We start from the raw sequence: 16,295 nt of genomic DNA on the forward strand, positions 1-16,295 counted from the left end.
ACCTGCCCCGTGTGAGGCTCGAACTCACGACCTTCAGATTATGAGACTGACGCGCTGCCTACTGCGCCAACGAGGCATGCTGCATGGCTGTGGCCCTCACCGCACCCAGGTCAGCAGGTGCTGTGGAAACGGTGCTAGAGGGCTTGCCAGGTATCGAGAGGGAAAAAGGCGCAGCCCGGTAGCTGTCTTTAGATCACCAGCTACAAACACCCTCTGCCGTGCGTCCATTCCATTTTGAAACAGATGTGACAATGTCCTACTTTTTCTAAAATACCTGCCCCGTGTGAGGCTCGAACTCACGACCTTCAGATTATGAGACTGACGCGCTGCCTACTGCGCCAACGAGGCATGCTGCATGGCTGTGGCCCTCACCGCACGCAGGTCAGCAGGTGCTGTGGAAACGGTGCTAGAGGGCTTGCCAAGTATCGGCGAAAAAAAAAAGCATTTTCCGGTAGTTGGCTGAAGATCACAAGCTACAAACACCCTCTGTCGTGCGTCCATTCCATTTTGAAACAGATGTGACAATGTCCTACATTTTCTAAAATACCTGCCCCGTGTGAGGCTTGAACTCACGACCTTCAGATTATGAGACTGACGCGCTGCCTACTGCGCCAACGAGGCATGCTGCATGGCTGTGGCCCTCACCGCACCCAGGTCAGCAGGTGCTGTGGAAACGGTGCTAGAGGGCTTGCCAAGTATCGGCGAAAAAAAAAAGCATTGTCCGGTAGCTGTCTTTAGATCACAAGCTACAAACACCCTCTGCCGTGCGTCCATTCCATTTTGAAACAGGTGTGACAATGTCCTACTTTTTTTAAAATACCTGCCCCGTGTGAGGCTGCAACTCACGACCTTCAGATTATGAGACTGACACGCTGCCTACTGCGCCAAAGAAGCATGCTGCATGGCTGTGGCCCTCACCGCACCCAGGTCAGCAGGTGCTGTGGAAACGGTGCTAGAGGGCTTGCCAAGTATCGGCGAAAAAAAAAAAGCATTGTCCGGTAGCTGTCTTTAGATCACAAGCTACAAACACCCTCTGCCGTGCGTCCATTCCATTTTGAAACAGATGTGACAATGTCCTACTTTTTCTAAAATACCTGCCCCGTGTGAGGCTGCAACTCACGACCTTCAGATTATGAGACTGACACGCTGCCTACTGCGCCAACGAGGCATGCTGCATGGCTGTGGCCCTCACCGCACCCAGGTCAGCAGGTGCTGTGGAAACGGTGCTAGAGGGCTTGCCAAGTATCGGCGAAAAAAAAAAGCATTGTCCGGTAGCTGTCTTTAGATCACAAGCTACAAACACCCTCTGCCGTGCGTCCATTCCATTTTGAAACAGGTGTGACAATGTCCTACTTTTTTTAAAATACCTGCCCCGTGTGAGGCTGCAACTCACGACCTTCAGATTATGAGACTGACACGCTGCCTACTGCGCCAAAGAGGCATGCTGCATGGCTGTGGCCCTCACCGCACCCAGGTCAGCAGGTGCTGTGGAAACGGTGCTAGAGGGCTTGCCAGGTATCGAGAGGGAAAAAGGCGCAGCCCGGTAGCTGTCTTTAGATCACCAGCTACAAACACCCTCTGCCATGCGTCCATTCCATTTTGAAACAGATGTGACAATGTCCTACTTTTTCTAAAATACCTGCCCCGTGTGAGGCTGCAACTCACGACCTTCAGATTATGAGACTGACACGCTGCCTACTGCGCCAAAGAAGCATGCTGCATGGCTGTGGCCCTCACCGCACCCAGGTCAGCAGGTGCTGTGGAAACGGTGCTAGAGGGCTTGCCAAGTATCGGCGAAAAAAAAAAAGCATTGTCCGGTAGCTGTCTTTAGATCACAAGCTACAAACACCCTCTGCCGTGCGTCCATTCCATTTTGAAACAGATGTGACAATGTCCTACTTTTTCTAAAATACCTGCCCCGTGTGAGGCTGCAACTCACGACCTTCAGATTATGAGACTGACGCGCTGCCTACTGCGCCAACGAGGCATGCTGCATGGCTGTGGCCCTCACCGCACCCAGGTCAGCAGGTGCTGTGGAAACGGTGCTAGAGGGCTTGCCAAGTATCGGCGAAAAAAAAAAGCATTGTCCGGTAGCTGTCTTTAGATCACAAGCTACAAACACCCTCTGCCGTGCGTCCATTCCATTTTGAAACAGGTGTGACAATGTCCTACTTTTTTTAAAATACCTGCCCCGTGTGAGGCTGCAACTCACGACCTTCAGATTATGAGACTGACACGCTGCCTACTGCGCCAACGAGGCATGCTGCATGGCTGTGGCCCTCACCGCACCCAGGTCAGCAGGTGCTGTGGAAACGGTGCTAGAGGGCTTGCCAGGTATCGAGAGGGAAAAAGGCGCAGCCCGGTAGCTGTCTTTAGATCACCAGCTACAAACACCCTCTGCCGTGCGTCCATTCCATTTTGAAACAGATGTGACAATGTCCTACTTTTTCTAAAATACCTGCCCCGTGTGAGGCTCGAACTCACGACCTTCAGATTATGAGACTGACGCGCTGCCTACTGCGCCAACGAGGCATGCTGCATGGCTGTGGCCCTCACCGCACCCAGGTCAGCAGGTGCTGTGGAAACGGTGCTAGAGGGCTTGCCAAGTATCGGCGAAAAAAAAAAAGCATTTTCCGGTAGTTGGCTGAAGATCACAAGCTACAAACACCCTCTGCCGTGCGTCCATTCCATTTTGAAACAGATGTGACAATGTCCTACATTTTCTAAAATACCTGCCCCGTGTGAGGCTGCAACTCACGACCTTCAGATTATGAGACTGACGCGCTGCCTACTGCGCCAACGAGGCATGCTGCATGGCTGTGGCCCTCACCGCACCCAGGTCAGCAGGTGCTGTGGAAACGGTGCTAGAGGGCTTGCCAAGTATCGGCGAAAAAAAAAAAGCATTGTCCGGTAGCTGTCTTTAGATCACAAGCTACAAACACCCTCTGCCGTGCGTCCATTCCATTTTGAAACAGATGTGACAATGTCCTACTTTTTCTAAAATACCTGCCCCGTGTGAGGCTGCAACTCACGACCTTCAGATTATGAGACTGACGCGCTGCCTACTGCGCCAACGAGGCATGCTGCATGGCTGTGGCCCTCACCGCACCCAGGTCAGCAGGTGCTGTGGAAACGGTGCTAGAGGGCTTGCCAGGTATCGAGAGGGAAAAAGGCGCAGCCCGGTAGCTGTCTTTAGATCACCAGCTACAAACACCCTCTGCCGTGCGTCCATTCCATTTTGAAACAGATGTGACAATGTCCTACTTTTTCTAAAATACCTGCCCCGTGTGAGGCTCGAACTCACGACCTTCAGATTATGAGACTGACGCGCTGCCTACTGCGCCAACGAGGCATGCTGCATGGCTGTGGCCCTCACCGCACCCAGGTCAGCAGGTGCTGTGGAAACGGTGCTAGAGGGCTTGCCAAGTATCGAGAGGGAAAAAGGCGCAGCCCGGTAGCTGTCTTTAGATCACCAGCTACAAACACCCTCTGCCGTGCGTCCATTCCATTTTGAAACAGATGTGACAATGTCCTACTTTTTCTAAAATACCTGCCCCGTGTGAGGCTGCAACTCACGACCTTCAGATTATGAGACTGACGCGCTGCCTACTGCGCCAACGAGGCATGCTGCATGGCTGTGGCCCTCACCGCACCCAGGTCAGCAGGTGCTGTGGAAACGGTGCTAGAGGGCTTGCCAGGTATCGAGAGGGAAAAAGGCGCAGCCCGGTAGCTGTCTTTAGATCACCAGCTACAAACACCCTCTGCCGTGCGTCCATTCCATTTTGAAACAGATGTGACAATGTCCTACTTTTTCTAAAATACCTGCCCCGTGTGAGGCTCGAACTCACGACCTTCAGATTATGAGACTGACGCGCTGCCTACTGCGCCAACGAGGCATGCTGCATGGCTGTGGCCCTCACCGCACCCAGGTCAGCAGGTGCTGTGGAAACGGTGCTAGAGGGCTTGCCAAGTATCGAGAGGGAAAAAGGCGCAGCCCGGTAGCTGTCTTTAGATCACCAGCTACAAACACCCTCTGCCGTGCGTCCATTCCATTTTGAAACAGATGTGACAATGTCCTACTTTTTCTAAAATACCTGCCCCGTGTGAGGCTCGAACTCACGACCTTCAGATTATGAGACTGACGCGCTGCCTACTGCGCCAACGAGGCATGCTGCATGGCTGTGGCCCTCACCGCACCCAGGTCAGCAGGTGCTGTGGAAACGGTGCTAGAGGGCTTGCCAAGTATCGAGAGGGAAAAAGGCGCAGCCCGGTAGCTGTCTTTAGATCACCAGCTACAAACACCCTCTGCCGTGCGTCCATTCCATTTTGAAACAGATGTGACAATGTCCTACTTTTTCTAAAATACCTGCCCCGTGTGAGGCTGCAACTCACGACCTTCAGATTATGAGACTGACGCGCTGCCTACTGCGCCAACGAGGCATGCTGCATGGCTGTGGCCCTCACCGCACCCAGGTCAGCAGGTGCTGTGGAAACGGTGCTAGAGGGCTTGCCAGGTATCGAGAGGGAAAAAAAAAGCATTGTCCGGTAGTTGGCTGAAGATCACAAGCTACAAACACCCTCTGCCGTGCGTCCATTCCATTTTGAAACAGATGTGACAATGTCCTACATTTTCTAAAATACCTGCCCCGTGTGAGGCTGCAACTCACGACCTTCAGATTATGAGACTGACGCGCTGCCTACTGCGCCAACGAGGCATGCTGCATGGCTGTGGCCCTCACCGCACCCAGGTCAGCAGGTGCTGTGGAAACGGTGCTAGAGGGCTTGCCAAGTATCGGCGAAAAAAAAAAAGCATTGTCCGGTAGCTGGCTGAAGATCACCAGCTACAAACACCCTCTGCCGTGCGTCCATTCCATTTTGAAACAGATGTGACAATGTCCTACTTTTTCTAAAATACCTGCCCCGTGTGAGGCTCGAACTCACGACCTTCAGATTATGAGACTGACGCGCTGCCTACTGCGCCAACGAGGCATGCTGCATGGCTGTGGCCCTCACCGCACCCAGGTCAGCAGGTGCTGTGGAAACGGTGCTAGAGGGCTTGCCAAGTATCGGCGAAAAAAAAAAAGCATTGTCCGGTAGCTGTCTTTAGATCACAAGCTACAAACACCCTCTGCCGTGCGTCCATTCCATTTTGAAACAGATGTGACAATGTCCTACTTTTTCTAAAATACCTGCCCCGTGTGAGGCTGCAACTCACGACCTTCAGATTATGAGACTGACGCGCTGCCTACTGCGCCAACGAGGCATGCTGCATGGCTGTGGCCCTCACCGCACCCAGGTCAGCAGGTGCTGTGGAAACGGTGCTAGAGGGCTTGCCAGGTATCGAGAGGGAAAAAAAAAGCATTGTCCGGTAGCTGGCTGAAGATCACAAGCTACAAACACCCTCTGCCGTGCGTCCATTCCATTTTGAAACAGATGTGACAATGTCCTACTTTTTCTAAAATACCTGCCCCGTGTGAGGCTGCAACTCACGACCTTCAGATTATGAGACTGACGCGCTGCCTACTGCGCCAACGAGGCATGCTGCATGGCTGTGGCCCTCACCGCACCCAGGTCAGCAGGTGCTGTGGAAACGGTGCTAGAGGGCTTGCCAAGTATCGGCGAAAAAAAAAAAGCATTGTCCGGTAGCTGGCTGAAGATCACCAGCTACAAACACCCTCTGCCGTGCGTCCATTCCATTTTGAAACAGATGTGACAATGTCCTACTTTTTCTAAAATACCTGCCCCGTGTGAGGCTCGAACTCACGACCTTCAGATTATGAGACTGACGCGCTGCCTACTGCGCCAACGAGGCATGCTGCATGGCTGTGGCCCTCACCGCACCCAGGTCAGCAGGTGCTGTGGAAACGGTGCTAGAGGGCTTGCCAAGTATCGGCGAAAAAAAAAAAGCATTGTCCGGTAGCTGTCTTTAGATCACAAGCTACAAACACCCTCTGCCGTGCGTCCATTCCATTTTGAAACAGATGTGACAATGTCCTACTTTTTCTAAAATACCTGCCCCGTGTGAGGCTGCAACTCACGACCTTCAGATTATGAGACTGACGCGCTGCCTACTGCGCCAACGAGGCATGCTGCATGGCTGTGGCCCTCACCGCACCCAGGTCAGCAGGTGCTGTGGAAACGGTGCTAGAGGGCTTGCCAGGTATCGAGAGGGAAAAAGGCGCAGCCCGGTAGCTGTCTTTAGATCACCAGCTACAAACACCCTCTGCCGTGCGTCCATTCCATTTTGAAACAGATGTGACAATGTCCTACTTTTTCTAAAATACCTGCCCCGTGTGAGGCTCGAACTCACGACCTTCAGATTATGAGACTGACGCGCTGCCTACTGCGCCAACGAGGCATGCTGCATGGCTGTGGCCCTCACCGCACCCAGGTCAGCAGGTGCTGTGGAAACGGTGCTAGAGGGCTTGCCAAGTATCGAGAGGGAAAAAGGCGCAGCCCGGTAGCTGTCTTTAGATCACCAGCTACAAACACCCTCTGCCGTGCGTCCATTCCATTTTGAAACAGATGTGACAATGTCCTACTTTTTCTAAAATACCTGCCCCGTGTGAGGCTGCAACTCACGACCTTCAGATTATGAGACTGACGCGCTGCCTACTGCGCCAACGAGGCATGCTGCATGGCTGTGGCCCTCACCGCACCCAGGTCAGCAGGTGCTGTGGAAACGGTGCTAGAGGGCTTGCCAAGGTATCGAGAGCGAAAAGAGGGAAAAAGGCGCAGCCCGGTAGCTGTCTTTAGATCACCAGCTACAAACACCCTCTGCCGTGCGTCCATTCCATTTTGAAACAGATGTGACAATGTCCTACTTTTTCTAAAATACCTGCCCCGTGTGAGGCTCGAACTCACGACCTTCAGATTATGAGACTGACGCGCTGCCTACTGCGCCAACGAGGCATGCTGCATGGCTGTGGCCCTCACCGCACCCAGGTCAGCAGGTGCTGTGGAAACGGTGCTAGAGGGCTTGCCAAGTATCGAGAGGGAAAAAGGCGCAGCCCGGTAGCTGTCTTTAGATCACCAGCTACAAACACCCTCTGCCGTGCGTCCATTCCATTTTGAAACAGATGTGACAATGTCCTACTTTTTCTAAAATACCTGCCCCGTGTGAGGCTCGAACTCACGACCTTCAGATTATGAGACTGACGCGCTGCCTACTGCGCCAACGAGGCATGCTGCATGGCTGTGGCCCTCACCGCACCCAGGTCAGCAGGTGCTGTGGAAACGGTGCTAGAGGGCTTGCCAAGTATCGAGAGGGAAAAAGGCGCTTTGCCCGGTAAGCTGTCTTTAGATCACCAGCAGCCCGGTAGCTGTCTTTAGATCACCAGCTACAAACACCCTCTGCCGTGCGTCCATTCCATTTTGAAACAGATGTGACAATGTCCTACTTTTTCTAAAATACCTGCCCCGTGTGAGGCTGCAACTCACGACCTTCAGATTATGAGACTGACGCGCTGCCTACTGCGCCAACGAGGCATGCTGCATGGCTGTGGCCCTCACCGCACCCAGGTCAGCAGGTGCTGTGGAAACGGTGCTAGAGGGCTTGCCAAGTATCGAGAGGGAAAAAAAAAGCATTGTCCGGTAGCTGGCTGAAGATCACCAGCTACAAACACCCTCTGCCGTGCGTCCATTCCATTTTGAAACAGATGTGACAATGTCCTACTTTTTCTAAAATACCTGCCCCGTGTGAGGCTGCAACTCACGACCTTCAGATTATGAGACTGACGCGCTGCCTACTGCGCCAACGAGGCATGCTGCATGGCTGTGGCCCTCACCGCACCCAGGTCAGCAGGTGCTGTGGAAACGGTGCTAGAGGGCTTGCCAAGTATCGGCGAAAAAAAAAAAGCATTGTCCGGTAGCTGTCTGAAGATCACCAGCTACAAACACCCTCTGCCGTGCGTCCATTCCATTTTGAAACAGATGTGACAATGTCCTACTTTTTCTAAAATACCTGCCCCGTGTGAGGCTGCAACTCACGACCTTCAGATTATGAGACTGACGCGCTGCCTACTGCGCCAACGAGGCATGCTGCATGGCTGTGGCCCTCACCGCACCCAGGTCAGCAGGTGCTGTGGAAACGGTGCTAGAGGGCTTGCCAAGTATCGGCGAAAAAAAAAAAGCATTGTCCGGTAGCTGTCTTTAGATCACCAGCTACAAACACCCTCTGCCGTGCGTCCATTCCATTTTGAAACAGATGTGACAATGTCCTACTTTTTCTAAAATACCTGCCCCGTGTGAGGCTGCAACTCACGACCTTCAGATTATGAGACTGACGCGCTGCCTACTGCGCCAACGAGGCATGCTGCATGGCTGTGGCCCTCACCGCACCCAGGTCAGCAGGTGCTGTGGAAACGGTGCTAGAGGGCTTGCCAAGTATCGAGAGGGAAAAAAAAAGCATTGTCCGGTAGCTGGCTGAAGATCACCAGCTACAAACACCCTCTGCCGTGCGTCCATTCCATTTTGAAACAGATGTGACAATGTCCTACTTTTTCTAAAATACCTGCCCCGTGTGAGGCTGCAACTCACGACCTTCAGATTATGAGACTGACGCGCTGCCTACTGCGCCAACGAGGCATGCTGCATGGCTGTGGCCCTCACCGCACCCAGGTCAGCAGGTGCTGTGGAAACGGTGCTAGAGGGCTTGCCAAGTATCGGCGAAAAAAAAAAAGCATTGTCCGGTAGCTGGCTGAAGATCACCAGCTACAAACACCCTCTGCCGTGCGTCCATTCCATTTTGAAACAGATGTGACAATGTCCTACTTTTTCTAAAATACCTGCCCCGTGTGAGGCTCGAACTCACGACCTTCAGATTATGAGACTGACGCGCTGCCTACTGCGCCAACGAGGCATGCTGCATGGCTGTGGCCCTCACCGCACCCAGGTCAGCAGGTGCTGTGGAAACGGTGCTAGAGGGCTTGCCAAGTATCGAGAGGGAAAAAGGCGCAGCCCGGTAGCTGTCTTTAGATCACCAGCTACAAACACCCTCTGCCGTGCGTCCATTCCATTTTGAAACAGATGTGACAATGTCCTACTTTTTCTAAAATACCTGCCCCGTGTGAGGCTGCAACTCACGACCTTCAGATTATGAGACTGACGCGCTGCCTACTGCGCCAACGAGGCATGCTGCATGGCTGTGGCCCTCACCGCACCCAGGTCAGCAGGTGCTGTGGAAACGGTGCTAGAGGGCTTGCCAAGTATCGGCGAAAAAAAAAAAGCATTGTCCGGTAGCTGTCTTTAGATCACAAGCTACAAACACCCTCTGCCGTGCGTCCATTCCATTTTGAAACAGATGTGACAATGTCCTACTTTTTCTAAAATACCTGCCCCGTGTGAGGCTGCAACTCACGACCTTCAGATTATGAGACTGACGCGCTGCCTACTGCGCCAACGAGGCATGCTGCATGGCTGTGGCCCTCACCGCACCCAGGTCAGCAGGTGCTGTGGAAACGGTGCTAGAGGGCTTGCCAAGTATCGGCGAAAAAAAAAAAGCATTGTCCGGTAGCTGTCTTTAGATCACCAGCTACAAACACCCTCTGCCGTGCGTCCATTCCATTTTGAAACAGATGTGACAATGTCCTACTTTTTCTAAAATACCTGCCCCGTGTGAGGCTGCAACTCACGACCTTCAGATTATGAGACTGACGCGCTGCCTACTGCGCCAACGAGGCATGCTGCATGGCTGTGGCCCTCACCGCACCCAGGTCAGCAGGTGCTGTGGAAACGGTGCTAGAGGGCTTGCCAAGTATCGGCGAAAAAAAAAAAGCATTGTCCGGTAGCTGGCTGAAGATCACCAGCTACAAACACCCTCTGCCGTGCGTCCATTCCATTTTGAAACAGATGTGACAATGTCCTACTTTTTCTAAAATACCTGCCCCGTGTGAGGCTCGAACTCACGACCTTCAGATTATGAGACTGACGCGCTGCCTACTGCGCCAACGAGGCATGCTGCATGGCTGTGGCCCTCACCGCACCCAGGTCAGCAGGTGCTGTGGAAACGGTGCTAGAGGGCTTGCCAAGTATCGGCGAAAAAAAAAAAGCATTGTCCGGTAGCTGTCTTTAGATCACCAGCTACAAACACCCTCTGCCGTGCGTCCATTCCATTTTGAAACAGATGTGACAATGTCCTACTTTTTCTAAAATACCTGCCCCGTGTGAGGCTGCAACTCACGACCTTCAGATTATGAGACTGACGCGCTGCCTACTGCGCCAACGAGGCATGCTGCATGGCTGTGGCCCTCACCGCACCCACGTCAGCAGGTGCTGTGGAAACGGTGCTAGAGGGCTTGCCAAGTATCGGCGAAAAAAAAAAAGCATTGTCCGGTAGCTGTCTTTAGATCACAAGCTACAAACACCCTCTGCCGTGCGTCCATTCCATTTTGAAACAGATGTGACAATGTCCTACTTTTTCTAAAATACCTGCCCCGTGTGAGGCTGCAACTCACGACCTTCAGATTATGAGACTGACGCGCTGCCTACTGCGCCAACGAGGCATGCTGCATGGCTGTGGCCCTCACCGCACCCAGGTCAGCAGGTGCTGTGGAAACGGTGCTAGAGGGCTTGCCAAGTATCGAGAGGGAAAAAAAAAGCATTGTCCGGTAGCTGGCTGAAGATCACCAGCTACAAACACCCTCTGCCGTGCGTCCATTCCATTTTGAAACAGATGTGACAATGTCCTACTTTTTCTAAAATACCTGCCCCGTGTGAGGCTCGAACTCACGACCTTCAGATTATGAGACTGACGCGCTGCCTACTGCGCCAACGAGGCATGCTGCATGGCTGTGGCCCTCACCGCACCCAGGTCAGCAGGTGCTGTGGAAACGGTGCTAGAGGGCTTGCCAAGTATCGGCGAAAAAAAAAAAGCATTGTCCGGTAGCTGTCTTTAGATCACCAGCTACAAACACCCTCTGCCGTGCGTCCATTCCATTTTGAAACAGATGTGACAATGTCCTACTTTTTCTAAAATACCTGCCCCGTGTGAGGCTCGAACTCACGACCTTCAGATTATGAGACTGACGCGCTGCCTACTGCGCCAACGAGGCATGCTGCATGGCTGTGGCCCTCACCGCACCCAGGTCAGCAGGTGCTGTGGAAACGGTGCTAGAGGGCTTGCCAAGTATCGAGAGGGAAAAAGGCGCAGCCCGGTAGCTGTCTTTAGATCACCAGCTACAAACACCCTCTGCCGTGCGTCCATTCCATTTTGAAACAGATGTGACAATGTCCTACTTTTTCTAAAATACCTGCCCCGTGTGAGGCTGCAACTCACGACCTTCAGATTATGAGACTGACGCGCTGCCTACTGCGCCAACGAGGCATGCTGCATGGCTGTGGCCCTCACCGCACCCAGGTCAGCAGGTGCTGTGGAAACGGTGCTAGAGGGCTTGCCAAGTATCGGCGAAAAAAAAAAAGCATTGTCCGGTAGCTGTCTTTAGATCACCAGCTACAAACACCCTCTGCCGTGCGTCCATTCCATTTTGAAACAGATGTGACAATGTCCTACTTTTTCTAAAATACCTGCCCCGTGTGAGGCTGCAACTCACGACCTTCAGATTATGAGACTGACGCGCTGCCTACTGCGCCAACGAGGCATGCTGCATGGCTGTGGCCCTCACCGCACCCAGGTCAGCAGGTGCTGTGGAAACGGTGCTAGAGGGCTTGCCAAGTATCGAGAGGGAAAAAAAAAGCATTGTCCGGTAGCTGGCTGAAGATCACAAGCTACAAACACCCTCTGCCGTGCGTCCATTCCATTTTGAAACAGATGTGACAATGTCCTACTTTTTCTAAAATACCTGCCCCGTGTGAGGCTCGAACTCACGACCTTCAGATTATGAGACTGACGCGCTGCCTACTGCGCCAACGAGGCATGCTGCATGGCTGTGGCCCTCACCGCACCCAGGTCAGCAGGTGCTGTGGAAACGGTGCTAGAGGGCTTGCCAAGTATCGAGAGGGAAAAAGGCGCAGCCCGGTAGCTGTCTTTAGATCACCAGCTACAAACACCCTCTGCCGTGCGTCCATTCCATTTTGAAACAGATGTGACAATGTCCTACTTTTTCTAAAATACCTGCCCCGTGTGAGGCTGCAACTCACGACCTTCAGATTATGAGACTGACGCGCTGCCTACTGCGCCAACGAGGCATGCTGCATGGCTGTGGCCCTCACCGCACCCAGGTCAGCAGGTGCTGTGGAAACGGTGCTAGAGGGCTTGCCAAGTATCGGCGAAAAAAAAAAAGCATTGTCCGGTAGCTGTCTTTAGATCACCAGCTACAAACACCCTCTGCCGTGCGTCCATTCCATTTTGAAACAGATGTGACAATGTCCTACTTTTTCTAAAATACCTGCCCCGTGTGAGGCTGCAACTCACGACCTTCAGATTATGAGACTGACGCGCTGCCTACTGCGCCAACGAGGCATGCTGCATGGCTGTGGCCCTCACCGCACCCAGGTCAGCAGGTGCTGTGGAAACGGTGCTAGAGGGCTTGCCAAGTATCGAGAGGGAAAAAGGCGCAGCCCGGTAGCTGTCTTTAGATCACCAGCTACAAACACCCTCTGCCGTGCGTCCATTCCATTTTGAAACAGATGTGACAATGTCCTACTTTTTCTAAAATACCTGCCCCGTGTGAGGCTCGAACTCACGACCTTCAGATTATGAGACTGACGCGCTGCCTACTGCGCCAACGAGGCATGCTGCATGGCTGTGGCCCTCACCGCACCCAGGTCAGCAGGTGCTGTGGAAACGGTGCTAGAGGGCTTGCCAAGTATCGAGAGGGAAAAAGGCGCAGCCCGGTAGCTGTCTTTAGATCACCAGCTACAAACACCCTCTGCCGTGCGTCCATTCCATTTTGAAACAGATGTGACAATGTCCTACTTTTTCTAAAATACCTGCCCCGTGTGAGGCTGCAACTCACGACCTTCAGATTATGAGACTGACGCGCTGCCTACTGCGCCAACGAGGCATGCTGCATGGCTGTGGCCCTCACCGCACCCAGGTCAGCAGGTGCTGTGGAAACGGTGCTAGAGGGCTTGCCAAGTATCGGCGAAAAAAAAAAAGCATTGTCCGGTAGCTGGCTGAAGATCACCAGCTACAAACACCCTCTGCCGTGCGTCCATTCCATTTTGAAACAGATGTGACAATGTCCTACTTTTTCTAAAATACCTGCCCCGTGTGAGGCTCGAACTCACGACCTTCAGATTATGAGACTGACGCGCTGCCTACTGCGCCAACGAGGCATGCTGCATGGCTGTGGCCCTCACCGCACCCAGGTCAGCAGGTGCTGTGGAAACGGTGCTAGAGGGCTTGCCAAGTATCGAGAGGGAAAAAGGCGCAGCCCGGTAGCTGTCTTTAGATCACCAGCTACAAACACCCTCTGCCGTGCGTCCATTCCATTTTGAAACAGATGTGACAATGTCCTACTTTTTCTAAAATACCTGCCCCGTGTGAGGCTGCAACTCACGACCTTCAGATTATGAGACTGACGCGCTGCCTACTGCGCCAACGAGGCATGCTGCATGGCTGTGGCCCTCACCGCACCCAGGTCAGCAGGTGCTGTGGAAACGGTGCTAGAGGGCTTGCCAAGTATCGGCGAAAAAAAAAAAGCATTGTCCGGTAGCTGTCTTTAGATCACCAGCTACAAACACCCTCTGCCGTGCGTCCATTCCATTTTGAAACAGATGTGACAATGTCCTACTTTTTCTAAAATACCTGCCCCGTGTGAGGCTGCAACTCACGACCTTCAGATTATGAGACTGACGCGCTGCCTACTGCGCCAACGAGGCATGCTGCATGGCTGTGGCCCTCACCGCACCCAGGTCAGCAGGTGCTGTGGAAACGGTGCTAGAGGGCTTGCCAAGTATCGGCGAAAAAAAAAAAGCATTGTCCGGTAGCTGTCTTTAGATCACCAGCTACAAACACCCTCTGCCGTGCGTCCATTCCATTTTGAAACAGATGTGACAATGTCCTACTTTTTCTAAAATACCTGCCCCGTGTGAGGCTGCAACTCACGACCTTCAGATTATGAGACTGACGCGCTGCCTACTGCGCCAACGAGGCATGCTGCATGGCTGTGGCCCTCACCGCACCCAGGTCAGCAGGTGCTGTGGAAACGGTGCTAGAGGGCTTGCCAAGTATCGGCGAAAAAAAAAAAGCATTGTCCGGTAGCTGTCTGAAGATCACCAGCTACAAACACCCTCTGCCGTGCGTCCATTCCATTTTGAAACAGATGTGACAATGTCCTACTTTTTCTAAAATACCTGCCCCGTGTGAGGCTGCAACTCACGACCTTCAGATTATGAGACTGACGCGCTGCCTACTGCGCCAACGAGGCATGCTGCATGGCTGTGGCCCTCACCGCACCCAGGTCAGCAGGTGCTGTGGAAACGGTGCTAGAGGGCTTGCCAAGTATCGAGAGGGAAAAAGGCGCAGCCCGGTAGCTGTCTTTAGATCACCAGCTACAAACACCCTCTGCCGTGCGTCCATTCCATTTTGAAACAGATGTGACAATGTCCTACTTTTTCTAAAATACCTGCCCCGTGTGAGGCTGCAACTCACGACCTTCAGATTATGAGACTGACGCGCTGCCTACTGCGCCAACGAGGCATGCTGCATGGCTGTGGCCCTCACCGCACCCAGGTCAGCAGGTGCTGTGGAAACGGTGCTAGAGGGCTTGCCAAGTATCGGCGAAAAAAAAAAAGCATTGTCCGGTAGCTGTCTTTAGATCACCAGCTACAAACACCCTCTGCCGTGCGTCCATTCCATTTTGAAACAGATGTGACAATGTCCTACTTTTTCTAAAATACCTGCCCCGTGTGAGGCTGCAACTCACGACCTTCAGATTATGAGACTGACGCGCTGCCTACTGCGCCAACGAGGCATGCTGCATGGCTGTGGCCCTCACCGCACCCAGGTCAGCAGGTGCTGTGGAAACGGTGCTAGAGGGCTTGCCAGGTATCGAGAGGGAAAAAGGCGCAGCCCGGTAGCTGTCTTTAGATCACCAGCTACAAACACCCTCTGCCGTGCGTCCATTCCATTTTGAAACAGATGTGACAATGTCCTACTTTTTCTAAAATACCTGCCCCGTGTGAGGCTCGAACTCACGACCTTCAGATTATGAGACTGACGCGCTGCCTACTGCGCCAACGAGGCATGCTGCATGGCTGTGGCCCTCACCGCACCCAGGTCAGCAGGTGCTGTGGAAACGGTGCTAGAGGGCTTGCCAAGTATCGGCGAAAAAAAAAAAGCATTGTCCGGTAGCTGGCTGAAGATCACCAGCTACAAACACCCTCTGCCGTGCGTCCATTCCATTTTGAAACAGATGTGACAATGTCCTACTTTTTCTAAAATACCTGCCCCGTGTGAGGCTCGAACTCACGACCTTCAGATTATGAGACTGACGCGCTGCCTACTGCGCCAACGAGGCATGCTGCATGGCTGTGGCCCTCACCGCACCCAGGTCAGCAGGTGCTGTGGAAACGGTGCTAGAGGGCTTGCCAAGTATCGGCGAAAAAAAAAAAGCATTGTCCGGTAGCTGTCTTTAGATCACCAGCTACAAACACCCTCTGCCGTGCGTCCATTCCATTTTGAAACAGATGTGACAATGTCCTACATTTTCTAAAATACCTGCCCCGTGTGAGGCTCGAACTCACGACCTTCAGATTATGAGACTGACGCGCTGCCTACTGCGCCAACGAGGCATGCTGCATGGCTGTGGCCCTCACCGCACCCAGGTCAGCAGGTGCTGTGGAAACGGTGCTAGAGGGCTTGCCAAGTATCGAGAGGGAAAAAGGCGCAGCCCGGTAGCTGTCTTTAGATCACCAGCTACAAACACCCTCTGCCGTGCGTCCATTCCATTTTGAAACAGATGTGACAATGTCCTACTTTTTCTAAAATACCTGCCCCGTGTGAGGCTGCAACTCACGACCTTCAGATTATGAGACTGACGCGCTGCCTACTGCGCCAACGAGGCATGCTGCATGGCTGTGGCCCTCACCGCACCCAGGTCAGCAGGTGCTGTGGAAACGGTGCTAGAGGGCTTGCCAAGTATCGAGAGGGAAAAAGGCGCAGCCCGGTAGCTGTCTTTAGATCACCAGCTACAAACACCCTCTGCCGTGCGTCCATTCCATTTTGAAACAGATGTGACAATGTCCTACTTTTTCTAAAATACCTGCCCCGTGTGAGGCTGCAACTCACGACCTTCAGATTATGAGACTGACGCGCTGCCTACTGCGCCAACGAGGCATGCTGCATGGCTGTGGCCCTCACCGCACCCACGTCAGCAGGTGCTGTGGAAACG

The 16,295-nt window shown here is 53.2% G+C and overlaps 48 non-coding genes across 48 annotated transcripts; all 48 read right to left on the bottom strand.

The window, feature by feature from the left end:
* Nucleotides 1-3: 3 nt before the first annotated feature.
* trnam-cau lies at nucleotides 4-76 on the bottom strand. The gene has a single exon. It is a non-coding gene; the product is annotated as a tRNA-Met (tRNA).
* Nucleotides 77-275: 199 nt separating this feature from the next.
* Nucleotides 276-348, bottom strand: trnam-cau. The gene has a single exon. It is a non-coding gene; the product is annotated as a tRNA-Met (tRNA).
* Nucleotides 349-548: 200 nt separating this feature from the next.
* Nucleotides 549-621, bottom strand: trnam-cau. Its single transcript has one exon. It is a non-coding gene; the product is annotated as a tRNA-Met (tRNA).
* Nucleotides 622-1,914: 1,293 nt separating this feature from the next.
* On the bottom strand, nucleotides 1,915-1,987 carry trnam-cau. The gene has a single exon. It is a non-coding gene; the product is annotated as a tRNA-Met (tRNA).
* Nucleotides 1,988-2,459: 472 nt separating this feature from the next.
* On the bottom strand, nucleotides 2,460-2,532 carry trnam-cau. The gene has a single exon. It is a non-coding gene; the product is annotated as a tRNA-Met (tRNA).
* Nucleotides 2,533-2,733: 201 nt separating this feature from the next.
* On the bottom strand, nucleotides 2,734-2,806 carry trnam-cau. Its single transcript has one exon. It is a non-coding gene; the product is annotated as a tRNA-Met (tRNA).
* Nucleotides 2,807-3,007: 201 nt separating this feature from the next.
* trnam-cau lies at nucleotides 3,008-3,080 on the bottom strand. Its single transcript has one exon. It is a non-coding gene; the product is annotated as a tRNA-Met (tRNA).
* A 199-nt stretch (nucleotides 3,081-3,279) lies between these two features.
* On the bottom strand, nucleotides 3,280-3,352 carry trnam-cau. The gene has a single exon. It is a non-coding gene; the product is annotated as a tRNA-Met (tRNA).
* A 199-nt stretch (nucleotides 3,353-3,551) lies between these two features.
* Nucleotides 3,552-3,624, bottom strand: trnam-cau. The gene has a single exon. It is a non-coding gene; the product is annotated as a tRNA-Met (tRNA).
* Nucleotides 3,625-3,823: 199 nt separating this feature from the next.
* On the bottom strand, nucleotides 3,824-3,896 carry trnam-cau. Its single transcript has one exon. It is a non-coding gene; the product is annotated as a tRNA-Met (tRNA).
* A 199-nt stretch (nucleotides 3,897-4,095) lies between these two features.
* On the bottom strand, nucleotides 4,096-4,168 carry trnam-cau. The gene has a single exon. It is a non-coding gene; the product is annotated as a tRNA-Met (tRNA).
* A 199-nt stretch (nucleotides 4,169-4,367) lies between these two features.
* trnam-cau lies at nucleotides 4,368-4,440 on the bottom strand. Its single transcript has one exon. It is a non-coding gene; the product is annotated as a tRNA-Met (tRNA).
* A 202-nt stretch (nucleotides 4,441-4,642) lies between these two features.
* trnam-cau lies at nucleotides 4,643-4,715 on the bottom strand. Its single transcript has one exon. It is a non-coding gene; the product is annotated as a tRNA-Met (tRNA).
* A 201-nt stretch (nucleotides 4,716-4,916) lies between these two features.
* On the bottom strand, nucleotides 4,917-4,989 carry trnam-cau. Its single transcript has one exon. It is a non-coding gene; the product is annotated as a tRNA-Met (tRNA).
* A 201-nt stretch (nucleotides 4,990-5,190) lies between these two features.
* On the bottom strand, nucleotides 5,191-5,263 carry trnam-cau. The gene has a single exon. It is a non-coding gene; the product is annotated as a tRNA-Met (tRNA).
* Nucleotides 5,264-5,465: 202 nt separating this feature from the next.
* On the bottom strand, nucleotides 5,466-5,538 carry trnam-cau. The gene has a single exon. It is a non-coding gene; the product is annotated as a tRNA-Met (tRNA).
* Nucleotides 5,539-5,739: 201 nt separating this feature from the next.
* trnam-cau lies at nucleotides 5,740-5,812 on the bottom strand. The gene has a single exon. It is a non-coding gene; the product is annotated as a tRNA-Met (tRNA).
* A 201-nt stretch (nucleotides 5,813-6,013) lies between these two features.
* On the bottom strand, nucleotides 6,014-6,086 carry trnam-cau. The gene has a single exon. It is a non-coding gene; the product is annotated as a tRNA-Met (tRNA).
* Nucleotides 6,087-6,285: 199 nt separating this feature from the next.
* Nucleotides 6,286-6,358, bottom strand: trnam-cau. The gene has a single exon. It is a non-coding gene; the product is annotated as a tRNA-Met (tRNA).
* A 199-nt stretch (nucleotides 6,359-6,557) lies between these two features.
* trnam-cau lies at nucleotides 6,558-6,630 on the bottom strand. Its single transcript has one exon. It is a non-coding gene; the product is annotated as a tRNA-Met (tRNA).
* Nucleotides 6,631-6,839: 209 nt separating this feature from the next.
* trnam-cau lies at nucleotides 6,840-6,912 on the bottom strand. Its single transcript has one exon. It is a non-coding gene; the product is annotated as a tRNA-Met (tRNA).
* A 199-nt stretch (nucleotides 6,913-7,111) lies between these two features.
* Nucleotides 7,112-7,184, bottom strand: trnam-cau. Its single transcript has one exon. It is a non-coding gene; the product is annotated as a tRNA-Met (tRNA).
* Nucleotides 7,185-7,415: 231 nt separating this feature from the next.
* trnam-cau lies at nucleotides 7,416-7,488 on the bottom strand. The gene has a single exon. It is a non-coding gene; the product is annotated as a tRNA-Met (tRNA).
* A 202-nt stretch (nucleotides 7,489-7,690) lies between these two features.
* Nucleotides 7,691-7,763, bottom strand: trnam-cau. Its single transcript has one exon. It is a non-coding gene; the product is annotated as a tRNA-Met (tRNA).
* A 201-nt stretch (nucleotides 7,764-7,964) lies between these two features.
* trnam-cau lies at nucleotides 7,965-8,037 on the bottom strand. The gene has a single exon. It is a non-coding gene; the product is annotated as a tRNA-Met (tRNA).
* Nucleotides 8,038-8,238: 201 nt separating this feature from the next.
* trnam-cau lies at nucleotides 8,239-8,311 on the bottom strand. The gene has a single exon. It is a non-coding gene; the product is annotated as a tRNA-Met (tRNA).
* Nucleotides 8,312-8,513: 202 nt separating this feature from the next.
* On the bottom strand, nucleotides 8,514-8,586 carry trnam-cau. The gene has a single exon. It is a non-coding gene; the product is annotated as a tRNA-Met (tRNA).
* Nucleotides 8,587-8,787: 201 nt separating this feature from the next.
* On the bottom strand, nucleotides 8,788-8,860 carry trnam-cau. Its single transcript has one exon. It is a non-coding gene; the product is annotated as a tRNA-Met (tRNA).
* A 199-nt stretch (nucleotides 8,861-9,059) lies between these two features.
* On the bottom strand, nucleotides 9,060-9,132 carry trnam-cau. Its single transcript has one exon. It is a non-coding gene; the product is annotated as a tRNA-Met (tRNA).
* A 201-nt stretch (nucleotides 9,133-9,333) lies between these two features.
* Nucleotides 9,334-9,406, bottom strand: trnam-cau. The gene has a single exon. It is a non-coding gene; the product is annotated as a tRNA-Met (tRNA).
* A 201-nt stretch (nucleotides 9,407-9,607) lies between these two features.
* Nucleotides 9,608-9,680, bottom strand: trnam-cau. The gene has a single exon. It is a non-coding gene; the product is annotated as a tRNA-Met (tRNA).
* A 201-nt stretch (nucleotides 9,681-9,881) lies between these two features.
* Nucleotides 9,882-9,954, bottom strand: trnam-cau. Its single transcript has one exon. It is a non-coding gene; the product is annotated as a tRNA-Met (tRNA).
* Nucleotides 9,955-10,155: 201 nt separating this feature from the next.
* On the bottom strand, nucleotides 10,156-10,228 carry trnam-cau. Its single transcript has one exon. It is a non-coding gene; the product is annotated as a tRNA-Met (tRNA).
* Nucleotides 10,229-10,429: 201 nt separating this feature from the next.
* Nucleotides 10,430-10,502, bottom strand: trnam-cau. Its single transcript has one exon. It is a non-coding gene; the product is annotated as a tRNA-Met (tRNA).
* A 202-nt stretch (nucleotides 10,503-10,704) lies between these two features.
* trnam-cau lies at nucleotides 10,705-10,777 on the bottom strand. The gene has a single exon. It is a non-coding gene; the product is annotated as a tRNA-Met (tRNA).
* Nucleotides 10,778-10,978: 201 nt separating this feature from the next.
* trnam-cau lies at nucleotides 10,979-11,051 on the bottom strand. The gene has a single exon. It is a non-coding gene; the product is annotated as a tRNA-Met (tRNA).
* A 199-nt stretch (nucleotides 11,052-11,250) lies between these two features.
* On the bottom strand, nucleotides 11,251-11,323 carry trnam-cau. The gene has a single exon. It is a non-coding gene; the product is annotated as a tRNA-Met (tRNA).
* Nucleotides 11,324-11,524: 201 nt separating this feature from the next.
* Nucleotides 11,525-11,597, bottom strand: trnam-cau. Its single transcript has one exon. It is a non-coding gene; the product is annotated as a tRNA-Met (tRNA).
* Nucleotides 11,598-11,799: 202 nt separating this feature from the next.
* trnam-cau lies at nucleotides 11,800-11,872 on the bottom strand. The gene has a single exon. It is a non-coding gene; the product is annotated as a tRNA-Met (tRNA).
* A 199-nt stretch (nucleotides 11,873-12,071) lies between these two features.
* Nucleotides 12,072-12,144, bottom strand: trnam-cau. The gene has a single exon. It is a non-coding gene; the product is annotated as a tRNA-Met (tRNA).
* Nucleotides 12,145-12,345: 201 nt separating this feature from the next.
* Nucleotides 12,346-12,418, bottom strand: trnam-cau. Its single transcript has one exon. It is a non-coding gene; the product is annotated as a tRNA-Met (tRNA).
* A 199-nt stretch (nucleotides 12,419-12,617) lies between these two features.
* trnam-cau lies at nucleotides 12,618-12,690 on the bottom strand. Its single transcript has one exon. It is a non-coding gene; the product is annotated as a tRNA-Met (tRNA).
* A 199-nt stretch (nucleotides 12,691-12,889) lies between these two features.
* On the bottom strand, nucleotides 12,890-12,962 carry trnam-cau. The gene has a single exon. It is a non-coding gene; the product is annotated as a tRNA-Met (tRNA).
* Nucleotides 12,963-13,163: 201 nt separating this feature from the next.
* On the bottom strand, nucleotides 13,164-13,236 carry trnam-cau. Its single transcript has one exon. It is a non-coding gene; the product is annotated as a tRNA-Met (tRNA).
* A 199-nt stretch (nucleotides 13,237-13,435) lies between these two features.
* Nucleotides 13,436-13,508, bottom strand: trnam-cau. Its single transcript has one exon. It is a non-coding gene; the product is annotated as a tRNA-Met (tRNA).
* Nucleotides 13,509-15,075: 1,567 nt separating this feature from the next.
* On the bottom strand, nucleotides 15,076-15,148 carry trnam-cau. Its single transcript has one exon. It is a non-coding gene; the product is annotated as a tRNA-Met (tRNA).
* A 201-nt stretch (nucleotides 15,149-15,349) lies between these two features.
* trnam-cau lies at nucleotides 15,350-15,422 on the bottom strand. The gene has a single exon. It is a non-coding gene; the product is annotated as a tRNA-Met (tRNA).
* A 201-nt stretch (nucleotides 15,423-15,623) lies between these two features.
* On the bottom strand, nucleotides 15,624-15,696 carry trnam-cau. Its single transcript has one exon. It is a non-coding gene; the product is annotated as a tRNA-Met (tRNA).
* Nucleotides 15,697-16,295: the final 599 nt, after the last annotated feature.

Source organism: Hypomesus transpacificus, unplaced genomic scaffold (assembly GCF_021917145.1).
Source record: "Hypomesus transpacificus isolate Combined female unplaced genomic scaffold, fHypTra1 scaffold_440, whole genome shotgun sequence".
Classification (NCBI taxonomy): domain Eukaryota; kingdom Metazoa; phylum Chordata; class Actinopteri; order Osmeriformes; family Osmeridae; genus Hypomesus; species Hypomesus transpacificus.